Here is a 22,348-nt window from a genome sequence, read left to right on the forward strand (position 1 = left end):
GGAAGATGCGGTAATGATGGTAAAAAGCCCAATCGGGAATGAAGGTATTTTTCTTTCTTTCTCCTATTAAAATCCACGCCTAGGTATGGTTGTGGAGAAGACTTATCGTAGCTGTGAAAAACAAACCATCCATGGGCTCTTTCTTTGAGTGTCGCCTAATCTTCTACTAGGGATAGTCTTTTCACTGTCTTGTTTACAGTTTGTTTAAAACAATGGTAAGTCTCTGTAGCCGTCCAGAGTTCATCAAGTCCCCGACGGTCTATTGATGCTGTCAAATAGCTCCTTGCTGCGCACTCCCTCTTTAGGTGTGTTTTGTTCCATAAATGGGAGTTCAGTGTACCTGCTTCAGCTTTTTTATCCTGTACCAGCTCTTGGTGTAGGATCCTTTGCAGGCTATTTCTTGGCTTTTCAAGCCTTATTTGGGCTGGCAAGACGTACTTTGGTAAGTTAAATATCATCCTGGCCGCTCTTGAGACAGTGCTGTCTAAAGTAACCGCATCTCTTCCCTTCAGGCACTTACTCCCGTAAGTGATTGCTGGGTTGAGTTTTGCTTGCCAGACTTGTAGCAGTGGGATAAGGCTAGGGCCGGCAGTTTTATGTTTGATCGATTCTATAGCTACCGCAATGGATTTTGCCTCTTCTTTTGATTGCCTCATTTTGAAATTTGAAAGTCCCTTTATTATGCATCATCACGTCTAAGTACTTGTATTGGCCGACTACTTCAATTGATGAGTCTGCCATATGCCAGCAGTAGGGTTTCCTTCTTTGGATGTATCCTCATCACCTTCAATTTAACTTAGTTGATGGTTAGGCCATTGGATGCTGAATGTCGACTAGTTGTGTCTAGAAAGTGTTGGAGGCTGATAGGGGTCCGACAGACCAGTACGAGGTCGTCTGCATACAGGAGATTGGAGAGTTGTAGCCCTCCCATCTTTGGTGCATGAGAATTGCAAATGTCCAATTCTGACAATGGGTCAGACGTAAACAAGTTGAAGAGGGTCGGCGCCAGGACGCATCCTGTTTAAGGCCCCATGGTTGTTGGGATTTTCCTGGACCGACATTTTCCATTTTATAGTTTGAATTGGACCCATGTGTTTGTATGGAGCAATATTAACTGGTTTAGGAGAGCCGACGGTATGTTCTTTTCCTTGAGTTTGGGCCGAGTTTGCTTCTGTCAATTTTATCGTAAGCTGACGAGTAGTTGATAAAACACATGAATAGAGGATGTTTTGCTAATTTGGCCCGTTTACCAGTAGGGACAGTGCAAGTATAGTCGTAGTTGTCAGCATGCCCTTGCTTATGCCCATTTGGTTGATCTGTATAATTCATTGTTCTTCGGCCCAGACAATAAGATCTTCCAGAAGGAGGCCAGCATAAAATTTCACCTCGATGTCAATTAAAAGCCACAAGCCCATAACTTTTTTCTGAGTTCGTGTCCCCTTTCTTGTATATTGGGGATATGATTGACCCCATCCAGGAGTTCGGGACGATGACTTCTCCTGCCATTTGGCCACACAGCGGTCGTAGTATAGAAGCTCAGTATTCTGGGTCCATTTTGAATAGGATAGGTGGAATCCCGTTGGGGACCAGGCCAACCTCTCTCTTGCCTTTGGCTATTCTGTTCTTAATCTGGAGAGTTGTGAATGAAATATGATCCTTTCCTGGTGGGACATTTAAATTGAGAGTGGTTGCCTCGGGTGTATTTCGGGAGCTCTGCCTCCGCGGTGCATTAAAATGTTGCTACTGATGCGAGGCCCAGGCTTCCTCTGTCAGGTGAGAATTTATTCTTTGAACATTCTGGTTGGCTGGGCTATTTATTGTGCGCCAAAATTGTTTGACTTTGACTCGTGCAATAGCCTCACCCACAGGTTTTCGTCTATTTCCCTTGCCACTGCTCCTCTCACTGATGCTGCACATCTCACTGTCGCTGCATCTTTCACTGTTATTGTATCTATCACTGTCGCTGCACCTCTCACTGTCGCTGCACCTCTCACTGTCGCTACACCTCTCACTGTCACTGCACCTCTCACTGTCGCTACACCTCTCACTGTCACTGCACCTCTCACTGTCGCTGCACCTCTCACTGTCGATGCACCCCTCACTGTCGCTGCACCTCTGATTGTTGCTGCACCTCTCAGTGTCTTGTACCTCTCACTGTCGCTGCACCTCTCACTGTCGCTGCACCTCTCACTGTCGCTACACCTCTCACTGTCGCTGCACCTCTCACTGTCGCTGCACCTCTTACTGTCGCTGCACCTCTCACTGTTACTACACCTCTCCCTGTCGCTGCACCTCTCACTGTCGCTGCACCTCTCACTGTTACTACACCTCTCCCTGTTACTACACCTCTCCCTGTCGCTGCACCTCTCACTGTCGCTGCACCTCTCACTGTCGCTGCACCTCTCACTGTCGCTGCACCTCTCACTGTTACTACACCTCTCCCTGTTACTACACCTCTCCCTGTTGCTGCACCTCTCACTGTCGCTGCACCTCTCACTGTTACTACACCTCTCCCTGTTACTACACCTCTCCCTGTTGCTGCACCTCTCACTGTCGCTGCACCTCTCACTGTCGCTACACCTCTCACTGTCGCTGCACCCCTCACTGTCGCTGCACCTCTCACTGTTACTACACCTCTCCCTGTTGCTGCACCTCTCACTGTCGCTGCACCTCTCACTGTCGCTGCACCTCTCACTGTTACTACACCTCTCCCTGTTACTACACCTCTCCCTGTCGCTGCACCTCTCACTGTCGCTGCACCTCTCACTGTCGCTGCACCTCTCACTGTTACTACACCTCTCCCTGTTACTACACCTCTCACTGTCGCTGCACCTCTCACTGTTACTACACCTCTCCCTGTTACTACACCTCTCCCTGTTGCTGCACCTCTCACTGTCGCTGCACCTCTCACTGTTACTACACCTCTCCCTGTTACTACACCTCTCCCTGTTGCTGCACCTCTCACTGTCGCTACACCTCTCACTGTCGCTGCACCTCTCACTGTCGCTGCACCTCTCACTGTCGCTGCACCTCTCACTGTCGCTGCACCTCTCACTGTCGTTGTAACTCTCACTGTCGCTGCACCTCTCACTGTTGCTGCACCTCTCCCTGTCGCTGCACCTCTCACTGACACTGCACCTCTCACTGTCGCTGCACCTCTCACTGTCGCTGCACCTCTCACTGTCGCTGCACCTCTCACTGTTGCTGCACCTCTCCCTGTCGCTGCACCTCTCACTGTCGTTGTAACTCTCACTGTCGCTGCACCTCTCACTGTTGCTGCACCTCTCCCTGTCGCTGCACCTCTCACTGTCGCTGCACCTCTCACTGTCGCTGTACCTCTCACTGCACCTCTCACTGTCGTTGTAACTCTCACTGTCGCTGCACCTCTCACTGTTGCTGCACCTCTCCCTGTTGCTGCACCTCTCACTGTCGCTGCACCTCTCACTGTCGCTGCACCTCTCACTGTTACTACACCTCTCCCTGTTACTACACCTCTCCCTGTTGCTGCACCTCTCACTGTCGCTGCACCTCTCCCTGTTACTACACCTCTCCCTGTCGCTGCACCTCTCACTGTCGCTACACCTCTCACTGTCGCTGCACCTCTCACTGTCGCTGCACCTCTCACTGTCGCTGCACCTCTCACTGTCGCTGCACCTCTCACTGTCGCTGCACCTCTCACTGTCATTGTAACTCTCACTGTCGCTGCACCTCTCACTGTTGCTGCACCTCTCCCTGTCGCTGCACCTCTCACTGTCGCTGCACCTCTCACTGTCGCTGCACCTCTCACTGACACTGCACCTCTCACTGTCGCTGCACCTCTCACTGTCGCTGCACCTCTCACTGTCGCTGCACCTCTCACTGTCGCTGCTCCTCTCACTGTCGCTGCACCTCTCACTGTCGTTGTAACTCTCACTGTCGCTGCACCTCTCACTGTTGCTGCACCTCTCCCTGTCGCTGCACCTCTCACTGTCATTGTACCTCTCACTGTCGCTGCACCTCTCACTGTCGCTGCACCTCTCACTGTCGCTGCACCTCTCACTGTTACTACACCTCTCCCTGTTACTACACCTCTCCCTGTCGCTGCACCTCTCACTGTCGCTACACCTCTCACTGTCGCTGCACCTCTCACTGTCGCTGCACCTCTCACTGTCGCTGCACCTCTCACTGTCGCTGCACCTCTCACTGTCGTTGTAACTCTCACTGTCGCTGCACCTCTCACTGTTGCTGCACCTCTCCCTGTCGCTGCACCTCTCACTGTCGCTGCACCTCTCACTGTCGCTGCACCTCTCACTGTCGCTGCACCTCTCACTGTTACTACACCTCTCCCTGTTACTACACCTCTCACTGTCGCTGCACCTCTCACTGTCGTTGTAACTCTCACTGTCGCTGCACCTCTCACTGTTGCTGCACCTCTCCCTGTCGCTGCACCTCTCACTGACACTGCACCTCTCACTGTCGCTGCACCTCTCACTGTCGCTGCACCTCTCACTGTCGCTGCACCTCTCACTGTCGTTGTAACTCTCACTGTCGCTGCACCTCTCACTGTTGCTGCACCTCTCCCTGTCGCTGCACCTCTCACTGTCGCTGCACCTCTCACTGTCGCTGCACCTCTCACTGTCGCTGCACCTCTCACTGTTACTACACCTCTCCCTGTTACTACACCTCTCCCTGTCGCTGCACCTCTCACTGTCGCTGCACCTCTCACTGTTACTACACCTCTCCCTGTTACTACACCTCTCCCTGTTGCTGCACCTCTCACTGTCGCTGCACCTCTCACTGTTACTACACCTCTCCCTGTTACTACACCTCTCCCTGTCGCTGCACCTCTCACTGTCGCTACACCTCTCACTGTCGCTGCACCTCTCACTGTCGCTGCACCTCTCACTGTCGCTGCACCTCTCACTGTCGCTGCACCTCTCACTGTCGCTGCACCTCTCACTGTCGCTGCACCTCTCACTGTTACTACACCTCTCCCTGTTACTACACCTCTCCCTGTCGCTGCACCTCTCACTGTCGCTACACCTCTCACTGTCGCTGCACCTGTCACTGTTGCTGCACCTGTCACTGTCGCTGCACCTCTCACTGTCGCTGCACCTCTCACTGTCGCTGCACCTCTCACTGTCGCTGCACCTCTCACTGTCGTTGTAACTCTCACTGTCGCTGCACCTCTCACTGTTGCTGCACCTCTCCCTGTCGCTGCACCTCTCACTGTCGCTGCACCTCTCACTGTCGCTGCACCTCTCACTGTTACTACACCTCTCACTGTTACTACACCTCTCCCTGTTACTACACCTCTCCCTGTCGCTGCTCCTCTCACTGTCGCTGCACCTCTCACTGTCATTCTACCTCTCTGTCAGGAAGCGGAATCCAGAGGATCGCGTAACTGGTCTAAGTCCAGGAGTCACCACCATTGCGAAGACAACAAGGAGTTTAATTCCAGCAATCGACCAAAGCAAGAGGCTAAATCAGTCTTGGACAGCTTCAGTGCAAATGCGGTTTTCCAAGATGGCGGCCTATTCAGAGTCAGCGTTCTAGTTGTCTCACGAAGAGCGCGAGGAGCTGTGTGAAGCTCGTGCGCGCCCTTTGCTCTACGCACCTCACTGAAGTAACTACTTCAGCCCTGCTCGTTGAGTGTTTTCCTAGTTAGGGTAGTTTAGGAGCGTTCTTGAGTTTCCCTGGACGGTAGTTAGGTTTTCCTCTCTGCGCGTCAGTTTCCGGAGTCGATAGTGACTATTCCAGAATACCTCAGCGCAAGTCACAGAAAGAAGAATAGTTCCGGGAATTTCCACAGTAGCGGTTCACGCAAGTACCAAAAGAATAACAGAGGTTCAGTTTTCTTAGGCTTATTTAGGATTGGAAGAGCCTCAAGACAACAGTTCAATTATATATACAAATGTTTATCGATTGCGTTTAAAAGAGATAAGAAGATACTTACCAGCTCAAGTGTTCACCGAGCTTCATATTTACTACCTGAAATAAAAAGATCAGTAGTGAGTATAGGTTGCCCATAGAATTAATATACTAAAATGGAGTAAATAGATTAGTATGATTAAGATTTCTTTCTAAATGTCTTCCAGGTTTAAAATAAGACATCTCTTGAGAATACCTATCTACAACAGAATTGAGGGACCATAAGTGAACATCTAAAATAGAAGAGAGGCAAGAGTCTAGTCAGAAGAGGGTACGTAAGAAGCAGAGAGGGAAGATATTTTTAGTAGTGTTCAGTAAGGACAAGGGCTTGGTAATTGTTGTTTATATTTTGCAGTGCACACTACAATCAACTACGAAGGAAGTTGAGAACAACAGTTCCTAGCAGGCACCCAGAAGGTGAAACTGTCTCTTCTCTATCCCATGCCCCTTCCCCCCCCCCCAGAAGTCCCTTCATACCCCCGTAGAAATTCTCAAGGGCCTGGAGTGGTCATTGGAGTGGAGTTGGGAAAAAGGCTTCATTCTGCTCCTGTGAAGAATCTGGAACACTTCAAGTAAGACTCTGACACTCTCACGGTCATTGCACCTCTCGCTGTTGCTGCTCCGCTCACTGTCGCTGCACCTGTCACTGTCGCTGCACCTGTCACTGTTGCTGCACCACTTACTGTTGCTGCACCTCTCACTGTTGCTGCACCTCTCACTGTCATTGTACCTCTCGCTGTCACTGCACCTCTCATTGTCGCTGCACCTCTCGCTGTCGCTGCACCTCTCATTGTCGCTGCACCTCTCACTGTTGCTGCACCTCTCACTGTCGCTGCACCTCTCACTGTTGCTGCACCTCTCACTGACACTGCACCTCTCATTGTTGCTGCACCTCTCATTGTCGCTGCACCTCTCACTGTTGCTGCACCTCTCACTGTCGCTGCACCTCTCATTGTCGCTGCACCTCTCACTGACACTGCACCTCTCATTGTTGCTGCACCTCTCACTGACACTGCACCTCTCACTGTCGCTGCACCTCTCACTGTCGCTGCACCTCTCATTGTCGCTGCACCTCTCACTGACACTGCACCTCTCATTGTTGCTGCACCTCTCACTGACACTGCACCTCTCACTGTCGCTGCACCTCTCACTGTCGCTGCACCTCTCACTGTCGCTGCACCTCTCACTGTCATTGTACCTCTCATTGTTGCTGCACCTCTCACTGACACTGCACCTCTCACTGTCGCTGCACCTCTCACTGTATAGCACCTCTCACTGACACTGCATCTCACATTGGCATTGTACCTCTCACTGTCGCTGCACCTCTCACTGTTGCTGCACCTCTCACTGTCTCTGTACCTCTCACTGACCCCACGCACACTTCTGGGTGACTCATCATTTCAAGCTTCTCCAGATGATACAAGGGTCCTTCCCTTCCGCAGGGGCCCCGATTAAAATGCTCCTATGTGGCTCTCTTCGGTAGCCTCAGCTGCTGTAAATTGTGCTGCCCATGAACCCACCCAGGGCCAAGTATTCAAAGAGGGGGTGTTGTCAGCCCCCCTCTCTCCCCCTCCCACCCGCTTTAGCAGCTACAGCGGGTTGAGGGTCTTGGTGGACCCTGTCAAGGATATCCGATGCTCTTCGGGATCCGGGTGATACTATGGAGGGTCCACCTCCGGATCTCCCCAGGCCTGGTTCTAGGAAGGACACCCAGAGCCTAGAGGTGATCCGGCGAGGGAAAAAATAGGGGGGCCGGGTTGGTGCTCTGCGAGGCGGTTACCTGGAATACAAAGGACAAACCGTTAGAGTATTCTGGTGTCCCATTCCCATAACCCCTCCTTTCCCTTGATTCCCTAGGAACTCCGCCTACCTCGAACCCGTGAAGTTGTTGACCAGGAGTACACTGGGTTCTCTTCTTCCTTGGTGCTCTGGGACTCTGGCCTGTGAACATAAACACAAATATACTGACTCTGTTCAATATCACCCCTCCCTCTCTTATTACTCGAACACCTACATTCTACATACCTGTTGCGAATCACAGGGTTCCCCTTAATATACCAGGAAGCCAAAGTCCTAGATAGGGTAGACAAACCAGCCCTCAGCAGAATCAAATATAGTCTTCTGTTACATCACAGAAGCGAGGAATTACATGCACCAATATCCCCGAAGATAAGAAAAAGAAAACTCAAAGAAAATCCCAAGAGTGAAGTACTCCTCGTTACCTTTCCGCCAAACGAAATGAGTCTACAGAGGTCCTGGGCTCCTTCACCAAAATAGCGTTCCCGTGATAACGTGAGGATACTCCGACCGTCCAATCTGAAATAAGCGTCCCCTCCGCCTGATTCCACCAGAAGGTCACTCCCTTTGATCCAGGCGAGACTGAAACGACGAGCCGCTCACCGACTCGTTGAACCTGGAGCTCTACGTCAGGGGTGTCCGTGTCTTTGCACAGAACGCCGCGAAGCACCACGCACCCCGAGGAGAATCAGCCGATCCTCTCCTGAACGGTAAACCAGTCCGGAAATACAGCGGGTCTGTGTTTTCGCGTAAGCCGCCAGCGAAACACCACAGAACGCGCAGCCGCGAGTCAGCCGACTCACGGTGCTTCCAACAGTGGGGAGAAAGCGCCCTTCCTCCCTTCACCTGCAACACACAGAGCAACGGCCGTGTCTTCGCGTAGCTAGCGAAGCACCACAGCTCTCAGAGCAGCATCAGATCACACCGCAATCAAAACGGAACAAACATGGAATCCAATACAACCCGTCCCCCGGGTTTAGGAAGTTATTATAGTTCCCGCCTACTCGCCGCTTGGGTTTCTGGGACTAGTAGTTCGTTGTTTTTAGGCAGGCGCACCATTGTTCGTTACCCTGATCCTGACAGTACGTCCTCCTCCCAAGCGCCGCCTCGAACTGGGCTTACTCGGGTTGCGAGCATGAAACAGACGTACCGCCCTCGGGCATGTATTCCCATACAGGGTTCCCAGGAGTCTTCCTCTGAGGTATACCCTTTCCATGACACAAGGTACCAAAGACGTCCCCTACGGAACCGGGAATCCAAGATCCTGCGCACCTCATACTCCAACTGGCCGTCCCTAACCACCGGAGGAGGCGCCACCCGCCTGCGCCCAAACCCCGGCTTCAACAAACTACAGTGGAATACCGGATGGATTCTGAGGGAGGCAGGTAACTTCAGGCGATACGCCACTGGGTTCACTTGACGAAGGACAGGGTACGGACCGATGTACCTCGGATGGAATATACTACGGTATCTGAAACGGATGTTTTTGGTGGACAGCCACACCCTGTCCCCCACGGCATACTGCGGCCCATCCTGCCGATGAACATCCGCTCATTTCTTGTAGGTTGCCTTTGCCCGACTCAGCTCAGCTTGTATTCTTTTGTGTATTCTCACTAGATCCCTAACTTGAGCATGTACTGAGGGGTGGTTTGCTATCTCACTTGGTACCGTCAAGGGAAGTGTGTTGGCATGGAATCCGGTATTAGCCCTGAAAGGTGTTTCCTTGATGGAACTATGCCAAGAATTGTTGTATGACAATTCTGCCAACCAAAACATCGAGACCCAGGATTCCGAGGCTTCCTTTGCGTAGCATCTCAGGTATTTTTTTAGAGTCTGGTTTAGTCTTTCAGTCTGGCCATCCGTTTGTGGATGAAAACTCGTGGATAACGCCACCTCCACCTGCAAAGCCTTACACCATGCCTTCCAGAACATGGCTACAAACTGTGGACCTCTGTCTGAGACGATGAGCTTGGGAAGACCATGCAGCCGGACCACTTGCTGAAGCAACATCTGGGCGGTCTGTGCTGCAGTAGGTAAGTTCTTACAGGGAAGGAAGTGACCCGCTTTGGTCAGGCTATCCACCACCACCAATATAGCGTTGCAACCCTGATCCATGGCCAAACCAACCACAAAATCAAGACTGATGTTCTGCCAGGGGCTGGACGGGGTAGGCAAATGCATAAAAACTCCTTTTGCCCTGCAGGCCTCTCCCTTGGCCCGAGCGCAAGTGTCACATTGGGAAACCCAGGTCTTTACATCCTTCGCCATGTTTTCCCACCAAAAGGAGCGTTGTAAGGACGAGAGGGTTTTCCGGCTCCCCGGATGCCCTGCTAGTACCGCGTTATGACACCAGTTAAAAGCCTTCTGGCGGACCTCATGATAAGGTAGGTACAGCCGATTGCGATACAAAGGAATGCCATGTTGTAGGATACGATGTTGGTCCTTCGATGCCCATTCCTGCCATTGTGGCAAAGAACGATGGTCTCTCACCTGATCTAGGAATTTGTCTGCTGTAACAACGCACAGAACCTTATCAGGAGACACGATGGCCTCTGGAGCAGTTATGCGTGAGTTCTCCGCATCGCTCTGCCTTGAGAGTGAGTCCGCTTTTTTGTTATCAGAGCCCGGACGGAAGGTAATGACAAAGTTGTATCCGGCAAAAAACAGAGTCCATCGCATCTGTCTCGGAGTCAGGTGTCTGGCTGTTTTCATGAACTGCAGGTTGCGATGGTCCGTATATACCGTTACAGGATGTTGGGCCCCCCACAGGTAATGTCGCCATTCCTGATAGGCTCTTTTGATGGCCAGGAGTTCTTTTTCCGCCACAGTGTATCCTGTTTCGGCCTGGGATAGTTTTTTAGACATGAACGCCACCGGATGTAATTCGCCTGTCTCCCGGTCCCTTTGCGAGAGAACCGCCCCAAGCGCCACATCCGAAGCGTCAGCTTCCACTATGAACGGGATGTCCACCTGCGGGTGTCTTAGTATCGGTGCCAAGCAGAACGCCTCCTTGAGCTGTGTAAATGCTTTGGTAGCCTCAGGAGTCAAACATATGACGCTCCTTTTCTCAATAGTCTGGTGATGGGAGCCGCCAACTGAGAGAAGTGAGCGATAAAGCGTCTGTAATAATTGGCGAACCCAAGAAAACATTGGACTTCACGAACGGTTCTTGGGACCGGCCACTCCTGTATCGCTGCCACCTTTCTTTCGGCCATGCTGAATCCCTGAGGACTCAGAATCACCCCCAGAAACTCCACCTGGCAAACACTGAACTCACACTTGCTCAGTTTGCAGTACAAGTGATTCTCCTGCAATCGCTGAAGTATCATCCGTACGTGATCCGGGTGCTGGGCTGGGGACTCGGAGTAGATAAGTATATCATCGATATACACGATCGCGATGCGATCCAGATACTCTTTCAGGACGTCGTTCAGAAAAAATTGGAATGCCGCTGGGGCATTACACAGCCCAAACGGCATAAGCAAGTATTCATACAGGCCGTATCTAGTCTTGAAGGCTGTTTTCCATTCGACTCCCTTGTGTATGCGGACCAGATGGTATGCCCCTCGAAGGTCGAGACGGGTGTAAATAGCCGCTCCTCGTACCTGATCTAGTAATACTGGAATGAGCGGGAGCGGATACCCATTTCTCACCGTGTTCTTATTCAGGACGCGGTAGGCTATGCAAGCCCTGAGATCCCCATTGGCTTTGGCTGTGAAGAACAGTGGCGAGGCTGCCAGGGAGCGGGAAGGACGAATGAATCCTATGGCACAATAATGATCCAAGTATTCCCTTAAGTGTTGGTTCTCTGGCTCAGACAGGCAATAAACTCTGCAGGAAGGCAGGACCGCTCCATCAATCAAGTCGATCCTACAGTCATACTCGCGGTGTGGTGGCAGGGTTGCGGCTTTTTCCTTGCTAAACACCTCGTGGTATGCGCTGTACTCTGCAGGAAGAACCATGGCCTTCTCGGCAGCTGTGGCCACTATGTGTACCAGGGCAAGGGACAAGGCTACCGACCCATGTTCTCTCATGCACCTTTCCCTACAGTCTCTGGACTGGAAGCTAAGGGTTTTCTGTCTCCAGTTCACGGAAGGGCTATGTAACCACAACCACGGCATGCCCAATATGAGTTCATACTGGGGGGCCTCGATGATGTTGAAGACAATGTCTTCCACGTGATCCTGTGATAACCCCGGAAGGGTGAGTTCTAGGGTTTCCGTATGTTCAACTATAGGACCTGATTTCAATCGGGTGTCATCTACCGCTAATACCGGCTCTGGTTTTTCACTGGGCACTTTCTTTAACCCCAGACGATGCACCAGACCCTGGTCTATGAAATTGCCCGTGGGCCCAGAATCAATCATGGAACGGACAGGATGCGTCAACTGACGGGCAGTCAACAACATATCCAACACTATATGCGCTTCAGAGTTTTTCTGTTCTGGGATGTCCAATGATGGTATCCGCCAAATAGGTGTTTCTTTTCTTGGGTTTGGATGGACAGTCTCGGACATAATGTCCTTTCCGTCCACAGTACATACATAACCCTTGGGCCCTTCGGGTCTCTCTTTCGGTTCTAGACAATGGCGGTCGTGTGGAAAAGTAAATTTTGCCATGTTATATGTGCCTACGTGTTCCCCATGTAATGTCATATGTGCATGATCGATATGCATGTATTCCCCTTTGATCGATTAAAGACGCAATTATAGTTGTGTCCATCTCTAGTATGCCAGTTTCCAGTTTTCGTGAATACAACGAATATCAGGCCTATGTAAAGCTACGTTGCCACGTTTCACAGTGTGCACGTTAATTCATTGAAAGTCCCCGTTTCTAGGCCTCAAAAGGGCCCGGACCCAGATTCAGCTCCTGTTTCCTGAACCCTCTCCGAGGAGCGATACAGCCCCCACCTGTATCCCTGACCCTTAGCTTACTTTCATGCCTCGCAGTGCCCGGCTCGGCCTGGCTCTGCCTCCGAGTCTGCCAAGAGTATGTTATGTTTCTAGCTATCAGTCCAGCCCTCCTTCTTTGCATTCCTAAGCTACTGAATCGCATCAATAGTTTCCGTCATGGTCTAGCCTTTATGTCTCCATGTAAGAGAAATACTGTATTAATATTCATAGAATATTCCCCGCACACGCACTACATATAGGATAATGTATGCACCAGTCTCAATGTCTGTTAGCCTTTGCTCTGCTAACTTTTGGATTCTATCAACATGTTCTCTAAACACTAGATACCAGATAGGCTTTAGGTACATGTCGCTCTGACACTCCAGACTTTAGTCTCCTCTTCTAGCACAGAAGTCATAGCCCCCCAGTTCTCCCTAGTAACACGTCATTGTCAGTTTGCGCGCACCATTAGGTTAGAGGTCCCAGCTGCTCAGGTAGCCCCCTCCATGTTTCCGCCCCTTTTATGACATATTCTGTTACGTTTGCACCACATGTCTATGTATACGCCCTGTACACGCCTTCTTGTTGCATCAGTCATGCCTTATCTTTCGCGACTGCTACAAACTCCGCCTACTGCTACGCCTACTGTATTGAATGCCATGTATTTTGTTTAACTATATATACTAATGTACTGTTATTAAAAAGTTGTCCCAATTGCCTGTTCCTGCCCCCAGATGCGCATCTTCCCCAGATCCCGTACAGGCTGTCCTGTTCTTGTCCTTTATGCTTAATTAAAGCCTGTATACTCTAGCTACCTCGTATCTTGACTCTTATTTATTGAGCTAACCGTTTATTGATTATAGTCAAAAATAGATCAGGTAATTATTTATTTATTTACCACATAATGGCGCCCGAATAGGGACTTGCCCTTTCCCCACGCGCCGGAGAAGCCACGCAGGCCCCCTGATCCTCTGCAGCCGTGACGGAACCATACCGTGCACGTGCAGATATTTCTGCTTCAAGTATCCCTCAGGCCCACGGAGGAGACGGAGGTTGCGGTCCAGCATCCAGACGAGGCGGTGGAGGAACGCGGCGAGTCCCGACCAGAGCCCAAGCCGAGAGTCCAAGGTCCGAGGTATCCGGAGGCCCACCTGTAACTGAAGTCCGAAGTTCGTCCGTCCGTCGTCGTAGCAGTCCAGTCTAGTCCGAGGCCTTCCGTTCTTGCTGCCCGGTGAGTACCGTTGCTGGGGTAGTATCTAGACAGGGTCAATTGATTTGTCTCTGGTCCGTGGGTTTGGGTACACAGATCCAACACGAAGTGTCCACTTAGGTGGATGCGGGTCCTGACTTGTCTCTTTATGGGACCGGTAAGTTTCGTACTGTTTTAGCAGTGCATCCAGTCATTCTAGTTTCTGTTCTAGTCAGTTCTGTTCTCGAGAAATTCATGTGTTCTGTTTTCAGTATTCCAGGTAGTATTCTGTCCGAACCGTTATTTTTAAATGTTATTTCATGTATTTTCAATGTCGTGGTATGAATGATCTGTTTTCAAGTAATTATTGTGTTCATTGTGTATTGTATTGTGTCCAGACTCCAGTCTAGTCATGCCTCTGTTCTCAAGATTACGTCAGTTAAAAACTAGAAAAGGTCTGCTCGAAGAAGCAGTTCCTGTCCCGCCTAGGGACAGCCCAGGTCATTTCATGTATCAAAAGCATGGCATAAGTGCCATATTGTATCTAGATTTATGGGTGGAATACACCAAACAATTAGAGGAAAAGTATAGATGGCCCGTATCAGGTACGTGGGATGCCGAGTGCATCATGCGAGTAGAAGAAGTATTATGGAAAAAGAAAGCCAGACAGTCCCAGAAAGATGCCATCGAGTTATGGCGCAAAGAATCTCATAAAAGAACAGAAAAAGAAATCAGAAAGTCAGAATTAAGTAGAGAATCCTCAGAAAGAGCCCAGGAAAGGGAATTAATCGAAGTAGGTGAACGAGTTAAAGCCGAACAGTCAGACAGACAGAGAAATGCCCTCATTAAGGGTATGTATCCTCTTCTTGCCGAGGGCTTGCCAAAAGCAACCCCGGAAGCACCATGTAATTTTCCGCCACCATTAGTTCCGATTAAGCTACGTCACAAACCGACCGCAGCTGATATTTTTCTCTCGTCCTATTTGGACGACACAGTCCCAGAATATACGAATCCTGCTCCGCCAGCTCCTGTAAATAATGTAATTCCTGTTCTTCCAGCCACCGGGGCACCTGTTACAGCACCTGTTACGGTACCCCCGGTCCAGCCCATAGTACAAGTCCCAGCTACATCGGTCACTCTGCCAGCACGAAGAGTATCAGTCGACGATTCCAGTTTAGGGGCCGCGGGAGGAGGTCCTCCTGGTACCCCGCCGCCAAATAAACGTATAACGTTAGTCGAGTTACATGAACGTGCGTTACAACGTACGCCCAACTATCAGTCCGTCGCAGAAATCAGACGAGCTCTTACCGAATGCCGTTATGATCCAGTCCCAGGCGACGATAATATGGTTATATATTCATTACGTGTAAGACGGGTGACCGAGTATTTGGACACCCTACCGAATATGAAAGAAGATCTAGACAGAATGTATCGCTTCATCCGTACAGGAGAAGATCCAGAAAGTATTGGCGAAATTATGTCTCTAAGGAAAGCTGAGACCCAGCTCATGTTATTAAAGTTTCTAATCAATTGTTTAATAAGGGAACAAGATTGTCCGACAAAAGATCCGATCGAAATGAAAGTTCTGACAAGGTGGAGTGATAATATAGCCGAGGGTAGACACAAGACACTCAGTAGTATAGAGAGTATGTACAAGAAAATTCGCAAGGAAATAATAAGGTTACACGACAATCGTAAAGCACAAGTAAACGAGAAAGAAAGTAACTCTGATACTGAAGAAGTAGAAGACGAGAATACCGCCAGCATAGCGTATGTAGGTAAATCTAGGTTTCCAGACCGACATTTACGCCTAGAACACAAGAAAGTCGTTCATCTTCCAGCACCAGAACAAGGATCTCTAGAACAAGTATTTCAAGCTACCGATCACATTCTGAAATCACGAATCGGTTATAGTGAACTCAGTACCATGCATGAACAAGAACTAGTCCGATCAGCAGTCCGATGGATTACTGATTCTACCACTTTACCAGACGAAATAGTGGCACAAATGTTTCTGAAACTGCCCCCAGCCGAGCAGCGACTGGTGGGTATGTATATGATCCAGCACCTCATTACATTATATGAGGGTCAACATTCTGATCCAGGTCCATTACATAATGTCCTGAACGAGTTACTCCAGTATAAATGGAAAGGTTTAGGTACCGATTTAATTAGTGTCATTCTAGAACAGCGCCACAAATATAGAACGTTTTTGAATCCGCATTTTGTTCACGTCTCACCTCCAGAAAGTAAACCATTTTACATAGATAGACAGCATCCGTTACGAGAAGTACATCCAGTTAGGACACCGGATGGTGAAATGCAACGAGTATTTGTTTACACCCCAGTTACCAAGATGGAACTCTTAGAGATGAAGAAATTAATTCCCTGTCACGACAAAGATCCAGCAGGGTTCCATCGAGAATTAAAAGACATGCTCCGTATGGGAGAATACACGTATCCAGATATCATTAAAATGTTAAAGGTCCTGTTGCCCGCAGGGGTATATGAGAAACTCAAGGAAAAAGAATGGGAGGTGGGAGAGAAAAAGATTGATTGGGCAGTTCTAGAAGCTGAAGATAAGATACGAGTACCAGGTACCGGTCTTGGAGAGAAATGTAAAGAATTGCCAGAGTTATTGATTCAGGTTTTGCCAAGATTATTAGCCACGAAAAAGGAAGATTGGGATGCAATCTCAGCATGCAAACAGAAACAGGATGAAGATACTAGTGATTTTTATTCTAGATTCGAAAAATGTTTCATTATCAACAGTGGTCTGAAGACAGGTAGCGAGTCATACCCTCATCTTTTTGTTACTAAACTAGTCGAGAATTCAAGTCCACAAGTTAAAAATCGAGTTTTGAAAGTCGAAAGTACTTGGCAAGCTAGTACCCCGTCCCAGATGTTACAGATGCTTCAGTATCACCAGAACAGAATCAGGGAAGAGCAAGAACACGAAAGAAGATGTATGAAGGACACGAAAATGAAAGTACTAGTTGCACAATCTGTTCCACAAGACAGTCAGAAGAGGGGTCCGAATCAAGCCAGTCATCCTGCAACTCCCGTTAAAGGGACATGCAATTATTGTAAACAGCCAGGTCATTTTATAAACGAGTGTGCAGTTCTGAAACACGACATAGCTACTGGTAAAACTAAAGAAAGACCACGTCCGCCTAGGCAAGAACAAGTTTCACAGACTTCTCAGCCACAGAATGCACAACAGACAGTTCCAGCACCGCAGCCTATTGCTGCAACACAGCATGTTACACAGCAGATGTACCAGTATGCCCAGACAGAGTATCCAGAATATCAACCGTATTCATGAAACAGCCTAGAGAGGGAGGTAGGCTTGCCTCTCATCGAGATACCTGTAGATCAAGAGGGTCCCTATGTGCATAGTCAAGTATTAGGGAAAGACAGAAAGTTTTTGATTGATACAGGGGCAAGTAGGACTACCATCAGTCATGACGAGGTTCCAGGGGCTCCGCTCTCAGGCTCTAGAAATGTTTCCCTTGGATTTTCAGGAAAGCCTATTGTAAACGAGATATCAAAGCCAGTTACTCTAGAAGTTGGTCCATTGTCCCGAACTACTGATTTGTTACTTACGATGTCATGTCCAGAAAATTTGTTAGGTATTAAAACATTGAAAGAATTAGGTGCAGTTATTTGCTGTTCTCCAGAAGGAATACGTTTGTTCTTAAGAGATTTTAAAGGTCACTATGTATTACGAGATTTTGATCTAAGATTGTCTAATGTTCCACAGCATTTATGGGCGCAAGGTCCAACTGATGTAGGTTTTATGCGAATCACACCCCATCGTGTGACTCTCAAACAAGGTGTAGTCTTGCCACGAATCAGACAGTACAGATTGCCACCTGAGGCTGTAGCAGCCTTATCCAAGATTATTGACGAGCTCATTGCTCAAGGAGTAGTTGTAGAAACTGACTCCAATGTATGTAATTCACCTATCATTCCAGTCATGAAACGTACTGATCCAAATGCACCTCCAGTATATCGATTAGTGATTGACCTTCGAGAACTTAATAAATGTATCATACCCCAGTATCCAGTAGTCCCAGATATTTCATCTCTGTTGACAGCTATTGATTCTGAAGCTGTATTTTTCACTGTAATAGACCTCAAGAATGCATTTTTCAGTGTTCCGATTCATCCAGATAGCCAGTACCTTTTCGGTTTTTGTTTAAATGGAAGGAGCTATAAATTCACACGAGCTCCTCAAGGTTTCACAGAAAGTCCTAGCATTTACAGTCAAGCACTTAAAAGACAACTAGACAATATTCACATGCCAGCTGACACTGCCCTGCTCCAGTATGTAGATGATCTACTGATCACAGCCCGTTCTGAGCGTGCTTGCGAGCGAGCGTCACTTACAGTTCTGTATTTCCTAGCCGAGATGGGGCACAAGGTGTCCCCTTCGAAGCTCCAGTTCTGTGTCCAGCAAGTGATCTACTTAGGCCACTTACTGTCCAAGTGGGGTAGGCAGTTGACACCAGACCGTATCCAGTTAATAGCGAGTCTTCCACAGCCCAAGACACAGAAGGAGGTACGTGCTTTTATTGGCCTTACTTCTTACTGCAGACAATGGATTCCTCAGTATGCATTTCTAGCAAAGCCACTGATACAGTTAACGACACAGGAGGCAGCCGTATCGACTGTCCTCCCTTGGACATCTGAACATACACTTGTTTTTAATGAGTTAAAGAAAGCCTTATGCCAAGCACCTGTTCTAGCTACACCGAACTACAGTAAGCCTTTTACACTTTTTGTCACAGAACGTGATGGTACTGCATTATCTGTTCTCACACAAGATCAAGCCGGACAGTACAAGCCTTGTGCTTATTTTTCGAGCACATTAGATCCAGTAGCCCAGGCTTTACCTGCGTGCCTCAAGTCAGTTGCAGCCACAGCTCTAGCAATCAGACAAAGTGATTCCATAGTATTAGGACACTCCCTGACAGTACAAGTTCCACACTCCGTGGAAGTTCTTCTAAATCGAACACAGACTCAGCACTTGACCATTGCACGTTTAACAGGTTATGAACTGACACTGTTCCAGCCACACATAGAAATCAGACGCTGCAACGTTCTAAATCCTGCTACTCTGTTACCGTCAGTTACTTCAAATCCTGCCACACATGACTGTGTGGAAGTCATTAACACTATGACTAAGCCAAGACAAGACCTGACAGACATTGCATTACCTGATCCTGACCTGACACTTTATGTGGATGGTTCATGTATGAGAACTAGTACAGGAGAACTAGTAGCCGCGTATGCAGTAACTACTGACACTGAAGTTATTGAAACACACCGTATTGACACCTTGTCTGCTCAAGCAGCAGAGCTAGTTGCTCTGACCCAAGCCTGCATACGTGCCAAGAACCTGAAAGTAAACATATATATGGATTCCCGTTACGCATTCGGAGTTGTACACGACTTCGGAGTGCTCTGGCAGGAGAGAGGTTTCATGACTTCTCATGGAACCAAGATTCAGCATGGTCTCCTCATTCAAGCTCTGTTAGATGCAATACATTTACCGACAGCTATCGCTATCATGAAGTGCAAAGCACACACGAAAGTTACTGACATTATTTCCCAAGGTAATGATCTAGCAGATCGAACAGCCAAGCTTACAGCTCAGACACCAGACATTCCAGTTAACAAGACACAGACATCCACTCCAGAACAGACTACTTGTATGACAGTTAAGGACCCTACACAAGATGTCATAGACATACAGTTACATGCTACTCCTGAAGAAATCAAGAAATGGTCCGAACAAGGAGGGGTCCAGACAGATCAGGGATGGTTGACGAAGGGAAAAGCCACATGGTTTCTCCCCGACTCTATGGTTCAAGTCATTATCAATACCGCACATAGTCCAGCACACCTAGGAGAAAAAGCCATGTTAGACAGTATTCAGAACATTTGGTTTAACAAGCATTTACGAGCTGCAGCCAAGCAGAAAGTCCGTACTTGTATGATATGTTGTCAATTCAATCCAGGTAAAAGTGTCCCGGTGGAACAAGGTGGATTCCAGCCCCCTGACCACCCTTTCGAAGTCCTCCAGATGGATTATATTCAGATGGAGCGATGTCGAGGTTTCAAGTATGTCCTTGTAGTTGTATGCGCTTTGTCCAGGTGGACAGAAGCATATCCTGTTCCAGATTATACAGCAGCAACCACTGCCAAGCAGTTGGTTCGTGAATTCTTCCCCCGTTATGGACTCCCTAGGGTCGTGTATTCTAATAACGGCCAGCCATTCTCATCTGAGCTCATGAAACATGTTTCCCTCTTGTTAGGGTACCAGTGGAAGTTCCATTGTGTACGCCATCCAGAAGCAGCCGGTCTCGTAGAGAGACATAATCAGACCCTGAAAATACGTATTGCCAAGATATGTCAAGAGAAAGGGGTAGACTGGCTAGTTGCCCTGCCAGTTGCTTTATTCTTTATGCGCATGGTCGCACACTCCAGATCAGGTCTGTCCCCTTATGAGGTCGTATTCGGCCGCCCCCCAAATATGTGGGGTACACCTAGACCCCGCAGTATTACAGATGTTTCCAGTAATATGTTGACAGATTACCTAGCTTCCTTGATGTCTGCCCTACACTCTTGTCGTTCACAGGTTGCGGCTGCATTCCCAGACAATACTGAAGTGAAACCGCACGAGGTCATTCCTGGCGACCTGGTACTCGTAAGGAACTTTGATCGTTCAAGTCCGCTGGAACCTCGCTGGAAGGAGCCGAAACTAGTCCTTCTGACCACCCGTACGGCCGTGAAGTTGGAAGGCCGCAAGGGATGGGTCCATCTGTCGCATATCAAGAAATTTCATGGAATCCGAAAAAAGACTTTTAATGACAATTCCAAAGACTGTTCCATATTTAAAGACTGCCTGAAACCAGACTCTAAATCAGACATTAATCTCAATCCCGAATTGAAAGTTCCTCTGTTAGAGAAAACTCCGCAGCAGGAGTATAAGTTAAAACTCCGGTCTAGTAAAATAAGTCAGCCAGTTTAATTGTCTAAGTCCCCCTCGGGTGAAACGGTTAGACAGGTATCTGACATGTATGAGATAGACCCCCATAGTGAGAGAGTTAGTCAAAACTCTGTCCGATGTATCGTTTTTCTAAGTTTTCTATTGTTTCTAAGTTTGATGGTTACCTGCACAAGTTATGCATTGCATTTATGTTTTCCGATTTCTCATGTAAATAAGTTTTCTAATGCTACAGTAGAGCACACATTTAGTGATCTGCCTCCTCACGAGTTATCCTATCGTCTTGCTATGCGCAATAACACATTCATCAGGATGTTACATTATTCTCACCAGACCAGCAATGCTACCAATTGTTGGGTGTGTGGTCGACTCCCCCCTTTCCAGACACCGAAGGGAGTTCTGCCACTCTTTCCTTATCCGTTCTCACATAATGGTTCGTGTGGAGCATGGTCCATGTTAACGTCATCCTCAAATGATATGTCCCTTCTGAATAGAACATGTTTTCCAGACAAGCAAGGTCTTCCCCATAGAACAGGGTTAGATCTAGAAAATGAAGTTTACAATTTAGGTAATTATTCTTCGAATTTTATGGTCCTGAATGTTCAGTCTGATACTACTCCAGACTTACCTGCTATTTCAGTACTACCAGTCAAAGGCGAATTATGTGTCCGAAATAATGGTTCCGTACATGTAGGACATAGTGATTGTACTACTACTGTCGAGTATAGTGACAGTGGGAAATCTATTTTCAAAGCTTCACGTCATTCTTATTTTGTTTGTGGTCAGACCGCATATGTTCGTCTGCCCCTCGATTGGGATGGAACCTGTTACATTGCCTTCCTACTGCCACCAGTTTTTCTAGCCCCATCTGACTATCACAGAAACACACATCTAGTACACGTCAGACATAGAAGGGAGATTGAGTCCCCAATTGTCGATCAAACTGAAACTGCTCTAGAACAGTATACAGATTTCAATAGAAGTCAATCCGTAGATTAACCAGAACACTTGAAGCAGTAGTGAATGAGACTACTTCTGCTCTAGGTAACTTAACCGAAGAGCAATCTGCTATGAGATTTGTCGTGCTCCAAAATCGTCTCGTTCTTGACGTCATACTGGCCGATAGAGGAGGAGCATGTAGAGTCATCGGATCTAGTTGCTGCATTTTCATTCCTAATAACGCGCCGTCTGTTTATTCAGCTATAACCAGACTTCATAAAATTGCCCATCAGTTACACCAGAATCCAGGCACCTGGACATGGTCCGGTTGGCTCTGGAGTATCATATCTGCCTGGGGATGGAAAGTATTGTCATTTCTGGGTATTGCAGTAATGATCATATTCAGTTGCTGCCTCTGTATACAATGTGGCCCTGCGATTTGCGGCATTTGTGCTACCTCTTGTATTCCTAGTCCTAAATCCCGTTCCAAGACAATTCGAGACGAGCAAACGATGCTGTATGAAATGATAGATGGTATCATGAATATAGATGTTTCCTGATGGAAACGTAGGGCACAAGGAGGGAATGTGGAAAAGTAAATTTTGC

This window comes from Lissotriton helveticus, chromosome 3_2, assembly GCF_964261635.1.
Source record: "Lissotriton helveticus chromosome 3_2, aLisHel1.1, whole genome shotgun sequence".
Taxonomy (NCBI): Eukaryota; Metazoa; Chordata; class Amphibia; order Caudata; family Salamandridae; genus Lissotriton; species Lissotriton helveticus.